The following is a 16,235-nucleotide window of genomic DNA, read 5'->3' as shown; positions in this document are numbered from 1 at the left end:
TTTTCTATTCCTGTTATCTGTTCTTTTTTCTCTTCCGTCTGTGCCTTCTCTGGTATAACTGAACATTGTATATGATTTCATTTCATTTCCTCTCATCAATTAGACTACTTTTTAGGATTTTTTTTGGTTGTTGTCTAGAGTTTACAATGTATTTTTAATTAACCTAATCTACCTTCAAATAATCCTATACCCTTTTATCTGCAGTAGAGAAATTTTATAGCAATATATTCCCAATTCATTTCTCCCATTCTTTATGACATTGCTATTATGTATTTCATTTATTCCTGTTATATAATCACCTACTACACTATTTCTATTATTGCTTTAAACAAGTAATTATCTTTTAAATCATTTGAGTATAAGAAAAATAATACTTCATCTTCTCCATTCCTTCCACAGTGCTTTTTCTTTCTTTAGATAGATATGTTTTTTATAGGTTTCTCAACTTGAAAAACATGTTTTAACATTTCTAACAGGACAGTTCTGCTGGCAATAAATTTCCTCCATGTTTGTCCCAGATGTCTATTTCTTCTGCACTTTAAAAGAATAATTTTACCAGATATTGAATTCTAGATTGTTGGGTATTTTTCATTCAATATTAAATATTTCACTTCATTTTTCTCTTGTGTGTAAGGTTTCTGACAAAAAATACACTGTAATTTTTATCCTGTTTCTTCTGTGGGAAACCCCTCTCTGAGCTTTATAAAATTTTCTCTTTGTATTTGCTTTTCTATAGTTGAATACTATATGCCTGTTTTGGTTTGGTTTTGAAATTTATCATTCTTTTTTTCCCTGAGCTTCCTGAACTGTAGTTTGGTATCTATAATTAACTTATAAAGTTCTTTTCCATGGATATTTCAAGTATTTATTCCATTCCATGTCCTTTTACTTCTATTTATTTATTTATTTATTTATTTTGTGGGATTCGTGTGACTTTTCTTATTTTACTAATGTCTTATAGTATGTGTGATTAATAAAGACAGAGATGGGGAAATGTTAAGGAAGAAGAGAAAAGTATCTTTCAAGTTCCTTGAACTACTGAAGCATGTGCTAGGTTAGGATAAGAAAGTTCAGTAAAAGCATCATGTCCTTATCACCAGAGCTTTTAAAGAAAAGTGGAACAGAGATGAGGTAACTCTTCAGCTCTGGCAGAAGTGACTGATGGACAGAGAACAAATCCTGTAACAGCCTTGGCACACATGAAAGACTGGGCAAGGCAGATGCTACACAGTTGGGCAGATGAAGAACTGACTCTCCAGAATCTACTTCTAGCAAGTGAGTAGGTGTAGGCACACCCCTTCTCTTGTCTGAATGTCTCTTCCTCTCTGGCAGGATCCCACCAACTGTACAGCCATGGGGTAAATGTTGAGGAAGTATTTTAGAAAAAAGAAATACTTCTTTTTTATATTTTCTGGTGGTATTGATTGAACAGAAGTGAGTTATGTTATTTTGGAGTAGTAGCATTGTGTTCTGGCAACAAAATAGCCTATACTTAGCACTCATAAAAGACATAGGAGAGTGAAAGCAAGGCCTCTTTATGACCTAGACTAGTGGGAAGGGAAATACATGGATTCTAAGGATAAGGGCATAAAAAAGCGAATTCTGTATCACCACGAATGAACTGACACAAAAATGACACCTTGACCTTTTCCAATCATAGAAATACTCACTTCTTCTAGCTTATACTACTAAATTTAAGGGCAGCTTAATTACAGTTTGGGATAACTATTTACTGTGCTTCTAAAGTAAAGGTGAAAAGCTACATTCTTAATAGTTTGTTCCCCTAATTAAATGGATCTGTGTAAGCTGAAAGCCTAAAGTCTAGATTCATTATTTTGTTGGGGGAAACCCTTAAAATTCATCACTGCCATTTTTTTTTAACCTACAGGATTGAAAGAACATGAAATAGGCAGGGATGAGTCATTACAGGAATCACAGACATGGTCAACATGCATCTAATTTTACCCACTAAGCATAGAGAGCTAACGGGAGTAAGTTCTTTAAAAGGAAAGAATACTACACTATACTATTTTTTCCCTGCATGGAAGAAAAGGATATATGGAATTGAGGGAGGTGGAAGGTGTCCATTAAACAAACATCTATTATTTGTGAAATAGTTCTATCAGAATGGAATTGGGTGTGGACCAGTAGTTTATGTTTAGCAGTGATATATCTTATGTTTTAGGTATCTAGTGTAAGATTATTTGTCTGGGTAATGGCTGGGTTGTGTGAATGGTTTTAATTTCAATTCACAGCAAATGATAGTGATCACATATTTAGCACCTTAGTTTGTACTTCCGCTGCACCTGAATCATCGAACACTGTGAAGCGTGAGCTGAAGGTCAGAAAGCTATATTCTTAGATAACTCGTCTGTGATTGCTCTAGGACTGCAGTTTACTTTCATCTGAGTGGATTTCTTATTAGAGAATGTATTTAAGTATTCAATACTAAATATGAGACTGAAGCCTTGAAGACATTTTATACCAGTCGCACGTGTTAAGGTTCAGGAATAGGCTGTTCAACAAATCAAATACATATCATTCCCTCTTAAGAATTAACTTTCAAAGAAATTGAATTATATTTTTTGGCTTGAAATGGTCATTTCTTCTATATTTGATGTCTCGGTTTTCTTAGCAGATATTACTGACTTCTCTAATATTTCTTCAAAACTTTCTCCTATCTGGGAAGTTTTCGTAGAGACTATCTTGGATGCTTCCTCCTCCTGCCTCCTCCCTCCCTCCCTCCCCCTCCTCCCGCCTCTTTCTTAAGTAATAGCCCAGTGGATGAGACTTTGGAGACTGTAAAACTGAGGATTCTAAGTGGAGCAGAGAACTTGGATTGGGAAGTGGATTCAGCCCCGAAATGCTTACCTCACTGGTGCTAAAACGTGTCTCTTCGCCTTCCAGCATTTTCCTGTAAGCTGTTATCTCAAAGTCAAGAGCCACTTTGACACCGAGCAAGTCCTGGTGTTCCCGAAGGTTGCGTGCCATCTCACTCGTGGTGTTCCTCGGATCATTCTCCAGCTGCCCAGTGCTATCCTGATAGCCAGTCAACTCGCTGTGCCGCTCCTCCAGCTCCAGGATCGGCCTCTCCAAGGACTCGCTAGCCCCGCGCAGGCCCTCGATCTCGATGGTGCGCGCCTGCAGCTGGCGTCGGTACTCGTGGATCTCCTCGAAGCTGGCCGGGATAGCCTCGGTTACGCGCGCCCCCTGCTCATTCAGGTTAGCGAACTTAGACTTGTACCATTCCTCCGAGGACTGCAGGTTATTAGCGGCCAGGGACTCATACTGGGCGCGGATCTCCCTCAGCGCTGAGCTTAGGTCTGGTTTAACCACAGTCACATCCACCTCAGCCGCGGCCTGTCACGACGCCTTCAGCGTGGCCAGCAGCTTGGCTACCTACTACTCGTGAACCTGGCGCACTAAGGCCAGCTCGTCCCACAGCGACTCCACCTTCTGCTCCATGTCCAGGAAGGCCAGCATGGTACTGTCCACGTCGCGCTACTGCACCTTCAGGGCGCGCTTGGTGCCTTCGCGTCCTCCTGGCAGCGCACCCGCAGCCACCGCACCTCCTCAGCCAGCCCGACCAGCCCTAGCAGGGCCTGCTCTTACGCTGAGCTCGCCTCCTCCTGCTGCGCGCGCAGCTGGTGCTGGACGAGCACGCCTACCCACGACGGCTCAGCGTGGCGCTGCCACAGCACGGCCTTCTTGGCCTCCAGCGCGCAGTTCTGCGTCTCCAGCTGATGCACATTCTCGATGAACACAGAAGCGGTCGTTGAGGCCCTGCAGCTGCTCCTTTTCGTTGGCGCAGATGATCTTGTACTCGTTGATGCCCGCTGCCTCGCTCAGGTATAGTCCGTCGGACGCCACCGGTCGGCGATAGGCCAGGCTGAAGCCGAGTGCTGAGGCCGAGAAGCAGGTGGTTGAGGAGGCCACATTGAAGCGAGACATCGACTGTGAGCAGAAGCCGTCCACGCCGCTGACACCAGAGAGACGTGCGGACAGGTGAGAGCCGTCCCCGAACACCTTGCGGTAGGAGGAGGAAGAGCACAGGTAGTGCTCCCAGCCGAAGCTCTTGGTCCCGTGATGGGGGCGGGCCTGCGGCTTCGGTGGGAGCTACAGAAGAAAGGAGAGGTACGGCAGGCAGGGCCTTACCTGTCCTTTCAAATCCAATGATGTATATGTGATACATGTTGATATTTTCTTGATGGCAAAGCTCACACACACAAAAAATTGGTTCCACCATATGGTGCAGCTTCAGGAGCTGCATTCTCCTGCTAGTCCACACAGCTTACAGTAATTTGTCAAAACTTCCATTTAAATGTTCCTACTGGTTTATGGCTCCAGCAGGTTCTGCTCCAGATAGGAGCCTGATTATGATTGTGGATTCACCTCTCTGTAGATTTTGGGGTAGCTGTTTGCCCTATAACTTCAAATCTCCGATGTGTCAAAGAAAAGTGATTGTTTTCTAGACGGTCCAACTCTTTCTTGTTGTAAGAATGGGAGTATTGACTTCCAAACATTTTACAAGTCAGAGCTAAAACTGGAAGACCCTGAGAATAGATCTCTTATATCTATTAAACTGGAAGTCCCTGAGAATAGATCTCTTATATCTATTAGAAAATCAAAGGGAAAATGTTGAGTTATGAGTTAGAAAAGAATTGTGGAGAAAGGGCCCAGCCACTGGTTAATTCTAAATCATGAAACAAATATGGTTCATAATCCTCTGTAAGTTTCAGTTTCTGAATGCAACTCAGAAATCAGACATATCATAGGAATTGCATGTTTTTTGTAAAAGAGTTGGAGATTAATTGACTGAAAAGGTTCAACTCAATTGACTAAATTATCCTTAATTTCAAGGACTACTGTTACACTGCAAGACACAAAGCTGAGATATGCTTCTAGCTTGTAAATGTGTTCTCATTGCACTATATCATGGGTTCTCAAGAGTGTGGGATTCCAATAGTCCCATGGAAATTATCTGGCAGCCTGTTAAAAATGCACATTTTGGATCTTATCCCAGACATATTGAATCAAAAATTCTGGGAGTAAGGCCCAGAAATCTGTTTATTAAAAAAGCCCTTCAGGTCATTATAATGCAGACTAAAGTTTGAGAAGTGATTTCCTATATCATATTATAGAATAATTTCAACCGTAGTATTCCCCTAGAAAGTCAACACACCACATACTGGGGAATGATCTTCCCCCCATCCCTTATTTACAGGAAAGCACTATAAGCAAGCTTGACTCTCCTGCAGGCCAAAACTATGTGGTCACTTAATATGACAGTATTACTCCATTAGAAAAGCACCTTAATGAAGATCAGCCAATTAAAATGCCTCGTTTGAAAATTTGGCTTTGGAATTTACATGAATAAAGAAGAGAAGTCAGCATCTCCAAATGAGGACCATTTTCACATGTAGTCTGGAAAGTGTAATAGCTAGCTTTTCCAAAGAGAATACAGCTGAAATGCAGAGATATTTCAAGGAACACTCAAGACAGATCTCTTTTTTTTTTTTAATTTTCTACTGTGCTCTATTGGCAGTTCTCATCCACAGCAGAGGTAAAGCTGAACTCCTAACTAACACTATTAAACTTATACATTCTGGCAAGTAGATAAAAATTTTGCTTAAGCTAGGCTGATTAGTATTCTCTTTGTAAAAGAGAAACAGTTATAAACATCACAACAGGTGGAAGATTTTCTTCTGATTATTAGGAAGCATCTTTCTTACCTATAATGCTTTCTGATATTTATTTAATAAAAGACAAAATAGTTTATATCCAGCTTCAAATGAAGAGCTCAAACAATTTTAAGAGGAAGGGATTTTACATTACTATGTATTTGATCCAGTTAAAAGGCATTTTCCAGGAAAGGTCTCATGGATGTGTAGAGTCTTTTTTTTTTTTTTTTTTTTTTTTTTTTTTTTGATAATCACATCATTTATTTTTAAAATGCAAGAACAAAGTCATCCTTAAAAGCTGTACATTTTACATCATTTCTTCTCCATTTAAACATGCATTTCCATTCTTCTCCTATATAAATTTTATCCTGATGTGTAGAGTCTTATCAGGTACCATTAACAGGTCCTATGCTGGAGTGGCAGCATATTGACAGTTGTCAGTTTGTTTTATGTTGTTGTAACAGAATACCTGATGCTGGGTAATTTATTTTTTAAAAAGAAGATTATTTGGCTCATGATTCTGGTAGCTGGAAGGCTCAAGGGTAGGTGGCTACATCTGGTGAGGGTCTCATGCAGTTTCAACTTATGGGGGAAAGTGGAGAGGAAGCTGATATATGCAGAGACTTCATTACAAGAGAGGAAGCAAGAGTGAGAATCCCAAGAAGCCAGCTCTTTTTAACAACACATTCTCATGGAAACTAATCCATTCCAGTAAGAGAAACTCCTGACTGCAGTAATTAATGTATTTATGAGGGATCTACCCCCAAGACCCAAATACTTCCCAGTAGGCCCCACATTCCAACACTTCACACTGTGAATCAAATGTTAATGTGAGTTCTGGTGGGGACAAACTATGTCCAAACTAGAGTAACAATTAAACCTTGCTGGGTTGCAGCAGCATCTGTGGACATAGTGACATAAACAATTGCATCCACTCACTCATTTCTGCTACTGCTTAAAATTCCAGTGGGCAGTACACATACACACACACATAAGCACACACACACACACACACACACACACACACAGAAAGTGCTAGGATATCTGCCTTTGTCCAAGATGTCTATTTTCCAAACCACACAATTAAAATGAAGATTTATAGAAAACACATATTTGGTATGCATGAGCACAAAATTTACTATGATATGAAAAAGGATTTTATTGTTTATTGCAGTATCTTGCAATATACTTTCTTGAATAATACCTAAAGTCCTGGAAATAAAGAATGCCAAATGAAAATAAAACTAAAATTTTTAGAATTATTTTTCCATTATGAGCAAGTCAAATAGCGGCATTAATTTATTTAGTCTCTCTTTAGGTCTTTTTTCAGTAAGACATTCATAATAAAACAAGAAACTAAAGCCATGGTGATTTGATATTTATTATTGCTTATGGAAATAAACAAAAATTGCTCAACTCTCTTTTATGGGACAGCCATTCTGAATGATAGCTGCCCATCAGCAAGGAACAGAAAAGTATATAAATACTTAATTATTAGCAAACTGATGATGTTATGGTTGTATTTTCTTAATTAATGGCCTAGCTAATTGTGAAAATAATTAAAGGAACTCTAACCTTAAAGAAATTTGTTGTGTGAAAAACAAACAGCATTAAATTTAGCATCTTAATCATTTTTAAATGTGTAGTTCAGTAGTGTTAAATATATTCACATTGTTGTAGCACAGATCTCTAGAATTTTTCATCTCACAACATTAAATCTCTAAGCCCAGTAAATACTGATTTCCTCTCTCTTATCACTCCAGGCTTTGTCAGCCACGTTTCTATTTTCAGTTTCTATGATTTTATTACTATATATACTTTACATAAGCAGAAGCATATGGTATTTATCTTTTTGTGACTGGCTTATTTTGATTAGCCTAATGTCCTGAGGTTCATCCATGTTACTGCATGTCACAGGATTTTTTTAAGGATGCATAATATTCTGTTGTATGTTTATAGGACATTTTATTTATTCAGTCACAGAAATTAGGATGGCTTCCATTTTTTTGGTTGTGAATAATGCTACAATAAACATGCATATGCAAATACTCTTTTTGTGATCCTGCTACCAGTTATTTCGAACATACACTCAGAAGTAACATTACTGGATCATATGGTAATTCTATTTTTTATTTTTTTGAGAAATATGCATACTGTTTTTAATAATAGCTACCATTTTACATTCGTATCAACAGTGCACAAGGGTTCCAGTTTCTCTTCATCCTCAAAAACACTTGGATTTTTGTCCTTTCCATAGTTGCCATTCTAATGGTTATGAGGTAATATCTTCCTGTATATTTTATTTGCATTTCTCTTATATTTAGTGATTTGAGCATCATTTCATGTTTGTTGGGCATTTGTATATGATCTTAGAAGAATAGTCTGTTCACACCCTTTTGCCATTTTTTTTTTTTTTTTTTAAATTTTTTATTGGATTATAGGTTTTGGGGTACATGAGCAGAGCATGCAAGACAGTTGCGTAGGTACACACATGGCAGTGTGCTTTGCTTTTCTTCTCCCCTTCACCCACATTTGGCATTTCTCCCCAGGCTATCCCTCCCCACCTCCCCCTCCCACTGGCCCTCCCCTTTTCCCCCCAATAGACCCCAGTGTTTAGTACTCCCCTCCCTGTGTCCATGTGTTCTCATTTTTCATCACCCACCTATGAGTGAGAATATGCGGTGTTTCATTTTCTGTTCTTGTGTCAGTTTGCTGAGGATGATGTTTTCCAGATTCATCCATGTACCTACAAACGACACGAACTCATCATTTCTGATTGCTGCCTAATATTCCATGGTGTATATGTGCCACATTTTTCCAATCCAGTCTATTATCAATGGGCATTTGGGTTGATTCCAGGTCTTTGCTATTGTAAACAGTGCTGCAATGAACATTCGTGTACATGTGTCCTTATAGTAGAACGATTTATAGTCTTTTGGATATATACCCAGTAATGGGATTGCTGGGTCAAATGGAATTTCTATTTCTAAGGCCTTGAGGAATCGCCACACTGTCTTCCACAATGGTTGAACTAATTTACACTCCCACCAACAGTGTAAAAGTGTTCCTTTTTCTCCACATCCTCTCCAGCATCTGTTGTCTCCAGATTTTTTAATGATCGCCATTCTAACTGGCGTGAGATGGTATCTCAATGTGGTTTTGATTTGCATCTCTCTGATGACCAGTGACGATGAGCATTTTTTCATATGATTGTTGGCCTCATATATGTCTTCTTTCGTAAAGTATCTGTTCATATCCTTTGCCCACTTTTGAATGGGCTTGTTTGTTTTTTTCCTGTAAATCTGCTTGAGTTGTTTGTAAATTCTGGATATCAGCCCTTTGTCAGATGGGTAGACTGCGAAAATTTTTTCCCATTCTGTTGGTTGCCGATCCACTCTAGTGACTGTTTCTTTTGCCGTGCAGAAGCTGTGGAGTTTCATTAGGTCCCATTTGTCTATTTTGGCTTTTGTTGCCAATGCTCTTGGTGTTTTGTTCATGAAGTCCTTGCCTACTCCTATGTCCTGGATAGTTTTGCCTAGATTTCCTTCTAGGGTTTTTATGGTGCCAGGTCTTATGTTTAAGTCTTTAATCCATCTGGAGTTAATTTTAGTGTAAGGTGTCAGGAAGGGGTCCAGTTTCTGCTTTCTGCACATGGCTAGCCAGTTTTCCCAACACCATTTGTTAAACATGGAATCCTTGCCCCATTGCTTGTTTTTGTCAGGTTTATCAAAGATTGTATAGTTGTATGTATGTTGTGTTGCCTCCGGTGCCTCTGTTCTGTTCCATTGGTCTATATCTCTGTTTTGGTACCAGTACCATGCTGTTTTGATTACTGTAGCCTTGTAGTATAGTTTGAAATCCGGTAGTGTGATGCCCCCCGCTGTGTTCTTTTTGCTTAGAATTGACTTGGCTATGCGGGCTCTCTTTTGGTTCCATATGAAGTTCATGGTGGTTTTTTCCAGTTCTGTGAAGAAAGTCAATGGTAGCTTGATGGGGATAGCGTTGATTCTGTAAATTACTTTGGGCAGTATAGCCATTTTCACGATATTAATTCTTCCTAACCATGAACATGGAATGTTTCTCCATCTGTTTGTGTCCTCTCTGATTTCGTTGAGCAGTGGTTTGTAGTTCTCCTTGAAGAGGTCCCTTACGTTCCTTGTGAGTTGTATTCCAAGGTATTTTATTCTTTTTGTAGCAATTGCGAATGGCAGTTCACTCTTGATTTGGCTTTCTTTAAGTCTGTTATTGGTGTAGACGAATGCTTGTGATTTTTGCACATTGATTTTATATCCTGAGACTTTGCTGAAGTTGTTTATCAGTTTCAGGAGTTTTTGGGCTGAGGCGATGGGGTCTTCTAGGTATACTATCATGTCGTCTGCAAATAGAGACAATTTGGCTTCCACCTTTCCTATTTGAATACCCTTTATTTCTTTTTCTTGCCTGATTGCTCTGGCTAGAACTTCCAGTACTATATTGAATAGGAGTGGTGAGAGAGGGCATCCTTGTCTAGTACCAGATTTCAAAGGGAATGGTTCCAGTTTTTGCCCATTCAGTATGATATTGGCTGTTGGTTTGTCATAAATAGCTTTTATTACTTTGAGATACGTTCCATCGATACCGAGTTTATTGAGGGTTTTTAGCATAAAGGGCTGTTGAATTTTGTCAAATGCCTTCTCTGCGTCAATTGAGATAATCATGTGGTTTTTGTTTTTGGTTCTGTTTATGTGGTGAATTATGTTGATAGACTTGCGTATGTTGAACCAGCCTTGCATCCTTGAGATGAATCCTACTTGATCATGATGAATAAGTTTTTTGATTTGCTGTTGCAATCGGCTTGCCAATATTTTATTGAAGATTTTTGCATCTATGTTCATCATGGATATTGGCCTGAAGTTTTCTTTTCTCGTTGGGTCTCTGCCGGGTTTTGGTATCAGGATGATGTTGGTCTCATAAAATGATTTGGGAAGGATTCCCTCTTTTTGGATTGTTTGAAATAGTTTTAGAAGGAATGGTACCAGCTCCTCCTTGTGTGTCTGGAAGAATTCGGCTGTGAACCCATCTGGACCTGGGCTTTTTTTGTGAGGTAGGCTCTTAATTGCTGCCTCGACTTCTGCCCTTGTTATTGGTCTATTCATAGTTTCAGCTTCCTCCTGGTTTAGGCTTGGGAGGACACAGGAGTCCAGGAATTTATCCATTTCTTCCAGGTTTACTAGTTTATGTGCATAGAGTTGTTTGTAATATTCTCTGATGATGGTTTGAATTTCTGTGGAATCTGTGGTGATTTCCCCTTTATCATTTTTTATTGCATCTATTTGGTTGTTCTCTCTTTTCTTTTTAATCAATCTGGCTAGTGGTCTGTCTATTTTGTTGATCTTTTCAAAAAACCAGCTCTTGGATTTATTGATTATTTGAAGGGTTTTTCGTGTCTCAATCTCCTTCAGCTCAGCTCTGATCTTAGTAATTTCTTGTCTTCTGCTGGGTTTTGAGTTTTTTTGATCTTGCTCCTCTAGCTCTTTCAATTTTGACGATAGGGTGTCAATTTTGGATCTCTCCATTCTCCTCATATGGGCACTTATTGCTATATACTTTCCTCTAGAGACTGCTTTAAATGTGTCCCAGAGGTTCTGGCACGTTGTGTCTTCATTCTCATTGGTTTCGAAGAACTTCTTTATTTCTGCCTTCATTTCGTTATTTACCCAATCAACATTCAAGAGCCAGTTGTTCAGTTTCCATGAAGCTGTGCGGTTCTGGGTCGGTTTCTGAATTCTGAATTCTAACTTGATTGCACTATGGTCTGAGAGGCTGTTTGTTATGATTTCAGTTGTTTTGCATTTGTTGAGCAGTGCTTTACTTCCAATTATGTGGTCAATTTTAGAGTAGGTGTGATGTGGTGCTGAGAAGAATGTGTATTCTGTGGATTTGGGGGGAGAGTTCTGTAAATGTCCACCAGGTTTGCTTGCTCCAGGTCTGAGTTCAAGCCCTGGGTATCCTTGTTGATTTTCTGTCTGGTTGATCTGTCTAGTATTGACAGTGGAGTGTTAAAGTCTCCCACTATTATTGTGTGGGAGTCTAAGTCCTTCTGTAAGTCATTAAGAACTTGCCTTATGTATCTGGGTGCTCCTGTGTTGGGTCCATATATGTTTAGGATCGTTAGCTCTTCTTGTTGTATCGATCCTTTTACCATTATGTAATGGCCTTCTTTGTCTCTTTTGATCTTTGTTGCTTTAAAGTCTATTTTATCAGAGATGAGAATTGCAACTCCTGCTTTTTTTTGCTTTCCATTAGCTTGGTAAATCTTCCTCCATCCCTTTATTTTGAGCCTTTGTGTATCCTTGCATGTGAGATGGGTTTCCTGGAAACAGCACACTGATGGGTTTTGGATTTTTATCCAATTTGCTAGTCTGTGTCTTTTGATTGGTGCATTTAGTCCATTTACATTTAGGGTTAATGTTGTTATGTGTGAATTTGATACTGCCATTTTGATGCTAAGTGGCTGTTTTGCCTGTTAGTTGTTGTAGATTCTTCATTATGTTGAAGCTCTTTAGCATTCAGTGTGATTTTGGAATGGCTGGTACTGATTGATCCTTTCTATGTGTAGTGCCTCTTTTAGGAGCTCTTGTAAAGCAGGCCTGGTGGTGACAAAATCTCTGAGTACTTGCTTGTTCGCAAAGGATTTTATTCTTCCTTCACTTCTGAAGCTCAGTTTGGCTGGATATGAAATTCTGGGTTGAAAGTTCTTTTCTTTAAGAATGTTGAATATTGGCCCCCACTCTCTTCTGGCTTGTAGTGTTTCTGCCGAGAGATCTGCTGTGAGTCTGATGGGCTTCCCTTTGTGGGTGACCCGACCTTTCTCTCTGGCTGCCCTTAGTATTCTCTCCTTTATTTCAACCCTGTTGAATCTGACGATTATGTGCCTTGGGGTTGCTCTTCTTGCGGAATATCTTTGTGGTGTTCTCTGTATTTCCTGCAATTGAGTGTTGGCTTGTCTTGCTAGGTGGGGGAAATTTTCCTGGATGATGTCCTGAAGAGTATTTTCCAGCTGGGATTCATTCTCTTCGTCCCCTTCTGGTACACCTATCAAACGTAGGTTAGGTCTTTTCACATAGTCCCACATTTCTTGGAGACTTTGTTCATTCCTTTTTGCGCTTTTTTCTCTGATCTTGGTTTCTCGTTTTATTTCATTGAGTTGGTCTTCGACTTCAGATATTCTTTCTTCTGCTTGGTCAATTCGGCTATTGAAACTTGCGTTTGCTTCGCGAAGTTCTCGTATTGTGTTTTTCAGTTCCTTTAATTCATTCATATTCCTCTCTAAGGTATCCATTCTTGTTATCATTTCCTCGAATCTTTTTTCAAATCTTTTTTCAAGGTTCTTAGTTTCTTTGCATTGATTTAATACATGATCTTTTAGCTCACAAAAGTTTCTCATTATCCATCTTCTGAAGTCTAATTCCGTCATTTCGTCACAGTCATTCTCCGTCCAGCTTTGTTCCCTTGCTGGTGAGGAGTTTTGGTCCTTTCTAGGAGGCGATGTGTTCTGGTTTCGGGTGTTTTCCTCCTTTTTGCGCTGGTTTCTTCCCATCTTTGTGGATTTGTCCGCTGGTCGTCTGCGTAGTTGCTGACTTTTCGTTTGGGTCTCTGAGTGGACACCCAGAATGTTGATGATGAAGTATTTCTGTTGCTTGGTTTTCCTTCTACCAGTCTAGCCCCTTCGCTGTACGACTGTTGAGGTCCGCTCCAGACCCTGCTTGTCTGGGGTGCACCTCTAGTAGCCGTGGCACAGCGAGGGATGCTACCAGTTTCTTTTTCTGCTCTCTTTGTCCCAGGATGATGCCTGCCTAATGACAGTCTTTTGCATATAGAGGGGTCAGGGAGCTGCTTGAGGAGACAGTTTGTACTTTATAGGGGTTTAATTGCTGAGCTGTGCACTCTGTTGTTCATTCAGGGCTGTTAGGCTGCTATGTTTGATTCTGCTGCAACACAGCTCATTAAACAACCCTTTTATTTTTCTCAAATGCTCTGTGTTGAGGGGTTTGGGCTTTATTTTTGGATGTCCGATCAGGTGTCCTGCCCAGCTCAAAGGCAGACTAGCCACTGTTTGGCTGCCGAGGCTCCGCCCTGCTGTTGTGTGATTCGCGCTGTTCCTGCCGGCTCTGCTGTGGTCTCCGCCACGCCCTGCGGCGGAGTCTCTTTGTTGTAGCGTGTTGCCTCAGCAACGGCAGGCTGCGTCAGCAGTGGGCGTGTATCTCAGTAGGGACGGGTTGCCTCGGCAATGGCTGGCTGCGTCAGCAGTGGGCGTGTATCTCAGTTGGGGCGGGTTGCCTCGGCAACGGCTGGCTGCCTCAGCAGTGGGCGTGTATATCAGTTGGGGCAGGTTGCCTCCGTAGTGGTGGACGCCCCTCCCCCACAGAGCGTCTCGGACCGTCTGCCCGGGATAGTTTGAAATCGCGGTTTTGTTCGTCCCACTGGGTATCCCAAGCGATCTGTCCCTGCAATCCCCTGGGCTGGGCTACTGTGCAAGTCTCATTCAGTCTCAAGTCCAGCCCTCTCAAGTCTCAGGTTGCCGGTTCAACAAGGCACCTGGACAAGCGCGCCCTGTGGGGATTGCTGGGTAGGGCCGGCCGCCGCCGCCCCGGCTGCCGGCTTCGCCAGGCAGACCTACTGCCTGGCGTCCCGTGTCTTTTTATACTTGGGGGTTTCCCCGTTCTGTGGGCAACAAAGATCAGTCTGGAAATGCAGAACTGACTCACCGTTTGCGAATTCAACGCGGGCTCCAATCCTGGGTTGTTCTCACAGCGCCATCTTGAGTCCCCTCGCTCCCTTTTGCCATTTTTGTAGGATTATTTGGGGAGTTTTGTTTTTGTTGCTGAGTTGAAGCATTTTCTTATATATTGTAGATTCACATATATGACTTATAAATATTTTCTCCCATTCTATAGCCTGACTTTTTATTCTGTTGAAAGTTTCCTTTAATGTACAGAAGATTTGAAGTTTGACATAGTCCCATTTGTCTATTTTTTCTTTCTGTTGCTTGTGCTTTTAATGTCATATTTAAGAATTCCTTGGCAAATTAAATATTCTGAAGCTTTTCTACTTGTTTTCTCCTTTGACTGTTATAGGTTTAGATTTTAACCTTTAGTTCATTGATCTATTTTGAGTTGATTTTTGTTTATGGTGTAAAGTAAGGGTTCAACTCTATTATATGCATATGAGTATCCAGTGTTCTCAACGTCTCTTGTTGAAAAGGCTGTATAGTCTTGCTTCTTCAAGGATTGCTTACACATATATGCAAGGGTTTATTTCCAGGCTCTCTATTATATTCAATTGGTCAATTTTTCTTCCACTATTGATTTCTAGTTTTACTCTCTTGTAGTTGGAGAAGATACTTTTTATGACTTTAATCTTCTTAAATATATTAAATATTTGATTTGTTGCCTAACATGTGATCTCTTTTGGAGAATAGTCCATGTGCACTTAAGAAGACTGTTGCTATGCAGAAACTTCTATATATGTCTGTTAGGTTTAATTGCTTTGTAGTATTATTAAAATTCTCTAAACTGATTTTTCTTACCCATGTAAATTATTTCTCTGTTAAATCTTCTTTTAAACAATTTCAACTTATTTTAGATTCAGGGGGTACATGTTCAGTTTTGTTATGTGGATATATTGTATTATGCTGAGGTCTGAGGTATGACTGAAGCCATCACCCAGGAAGTGAGTATGATATCCAATAGGTAGTTTTTCAGCCCATGACATGGCACCCTCCCTTTTAGCAGTCTCCAATATCTATCCTCCCATCTTTATGTTCGTGGGTACTCAATGTTTAGCTCCCACTTCCAGAACATGTGGTGTTTGGTTTTCTGTTCCTGTGATAATTTACTTAGGATAATGGCCTTCAGCTGCATCCATGTTGCAGCGAAGTTCATGCATTAGTTTTTTTTTTTTTATGTCTGCATATAATTTCATACTGTATGTGTACCATATTTTCTTCATTTAGTCCACTCCTGATGGGCACCTACTTAGATTCTATGTCTTTGCTATTGTGAACGGTACTGCAATGAACATAAAAGTACATGTGCCTTTTTGTAGAAGAATTTAATTTCTTTGAGTATGTGCCCTGTAATGGGATTGCTGGGTTGAATGGCAGTTCTGTTTTAAGTCCTTTTAGAAATATCCAAACAGCTTTTCACAGAGACTGAACTAATTTTTACTTCCAGAGAAAAGTGTTCCCTTTTCTCTGTAGCCTCACCAGCATCTATTATTTTTTGACTTTTCAGTAATAGCCATTCAGACTGATATGAGATGCTATTTCACTGTGGTTATGATTTGCATTTCTATGATGATTAGTGGTGATAAGCATTTTTTATATGTTTTTGATCACTTGTATGTCTTCTTTTTGAGATATGTTTATGTCTTTTGCCTATTTTTAATGTGGACTCTTTTTTTTGCTTGCTGATTTCTTTAAATTTGTTACAAATTCTGGACATTACACCTTCGTCAGAAACAAATATTTTCAAATATTTACAAACATTTTCTCCCATTCTGTAGATTGTTCCC

At 40.0% G+C, this 16,235-nt stretch overlaps 1 pseudogene; it reads right to left on the bottom strand.

Moving 5' to 3' along the window:
- Positions 1–2,701: 2,701 nt before the first annotated feature.
- Positions 2,702–14,508, bottom strand: LOC100392487 (alpha-internexin pseudogene; annotated as a pseudogene).
- Positions 14,509–16,235: the final 1,727 nt, after the last annotated feature.

Source organism: Callithrix jacchus, chromosome 1 (assembly GCF_049354715.1).
Source record: "Callithrix jacchus isolate 240 chromosome 1, calJac240_pri, whole genome shotgun sequence".
Taxonomy (NCBI): Eukaryota; Metazoa; Chordata; class Mammalia; order Primates; family Cebidae; genus Callithrix; species Callithrix jacchus.
Note: the sequence above shows the minus strand (reverse complement) of the source record. Positions and strands in the feature narration are given on the sequence as shown.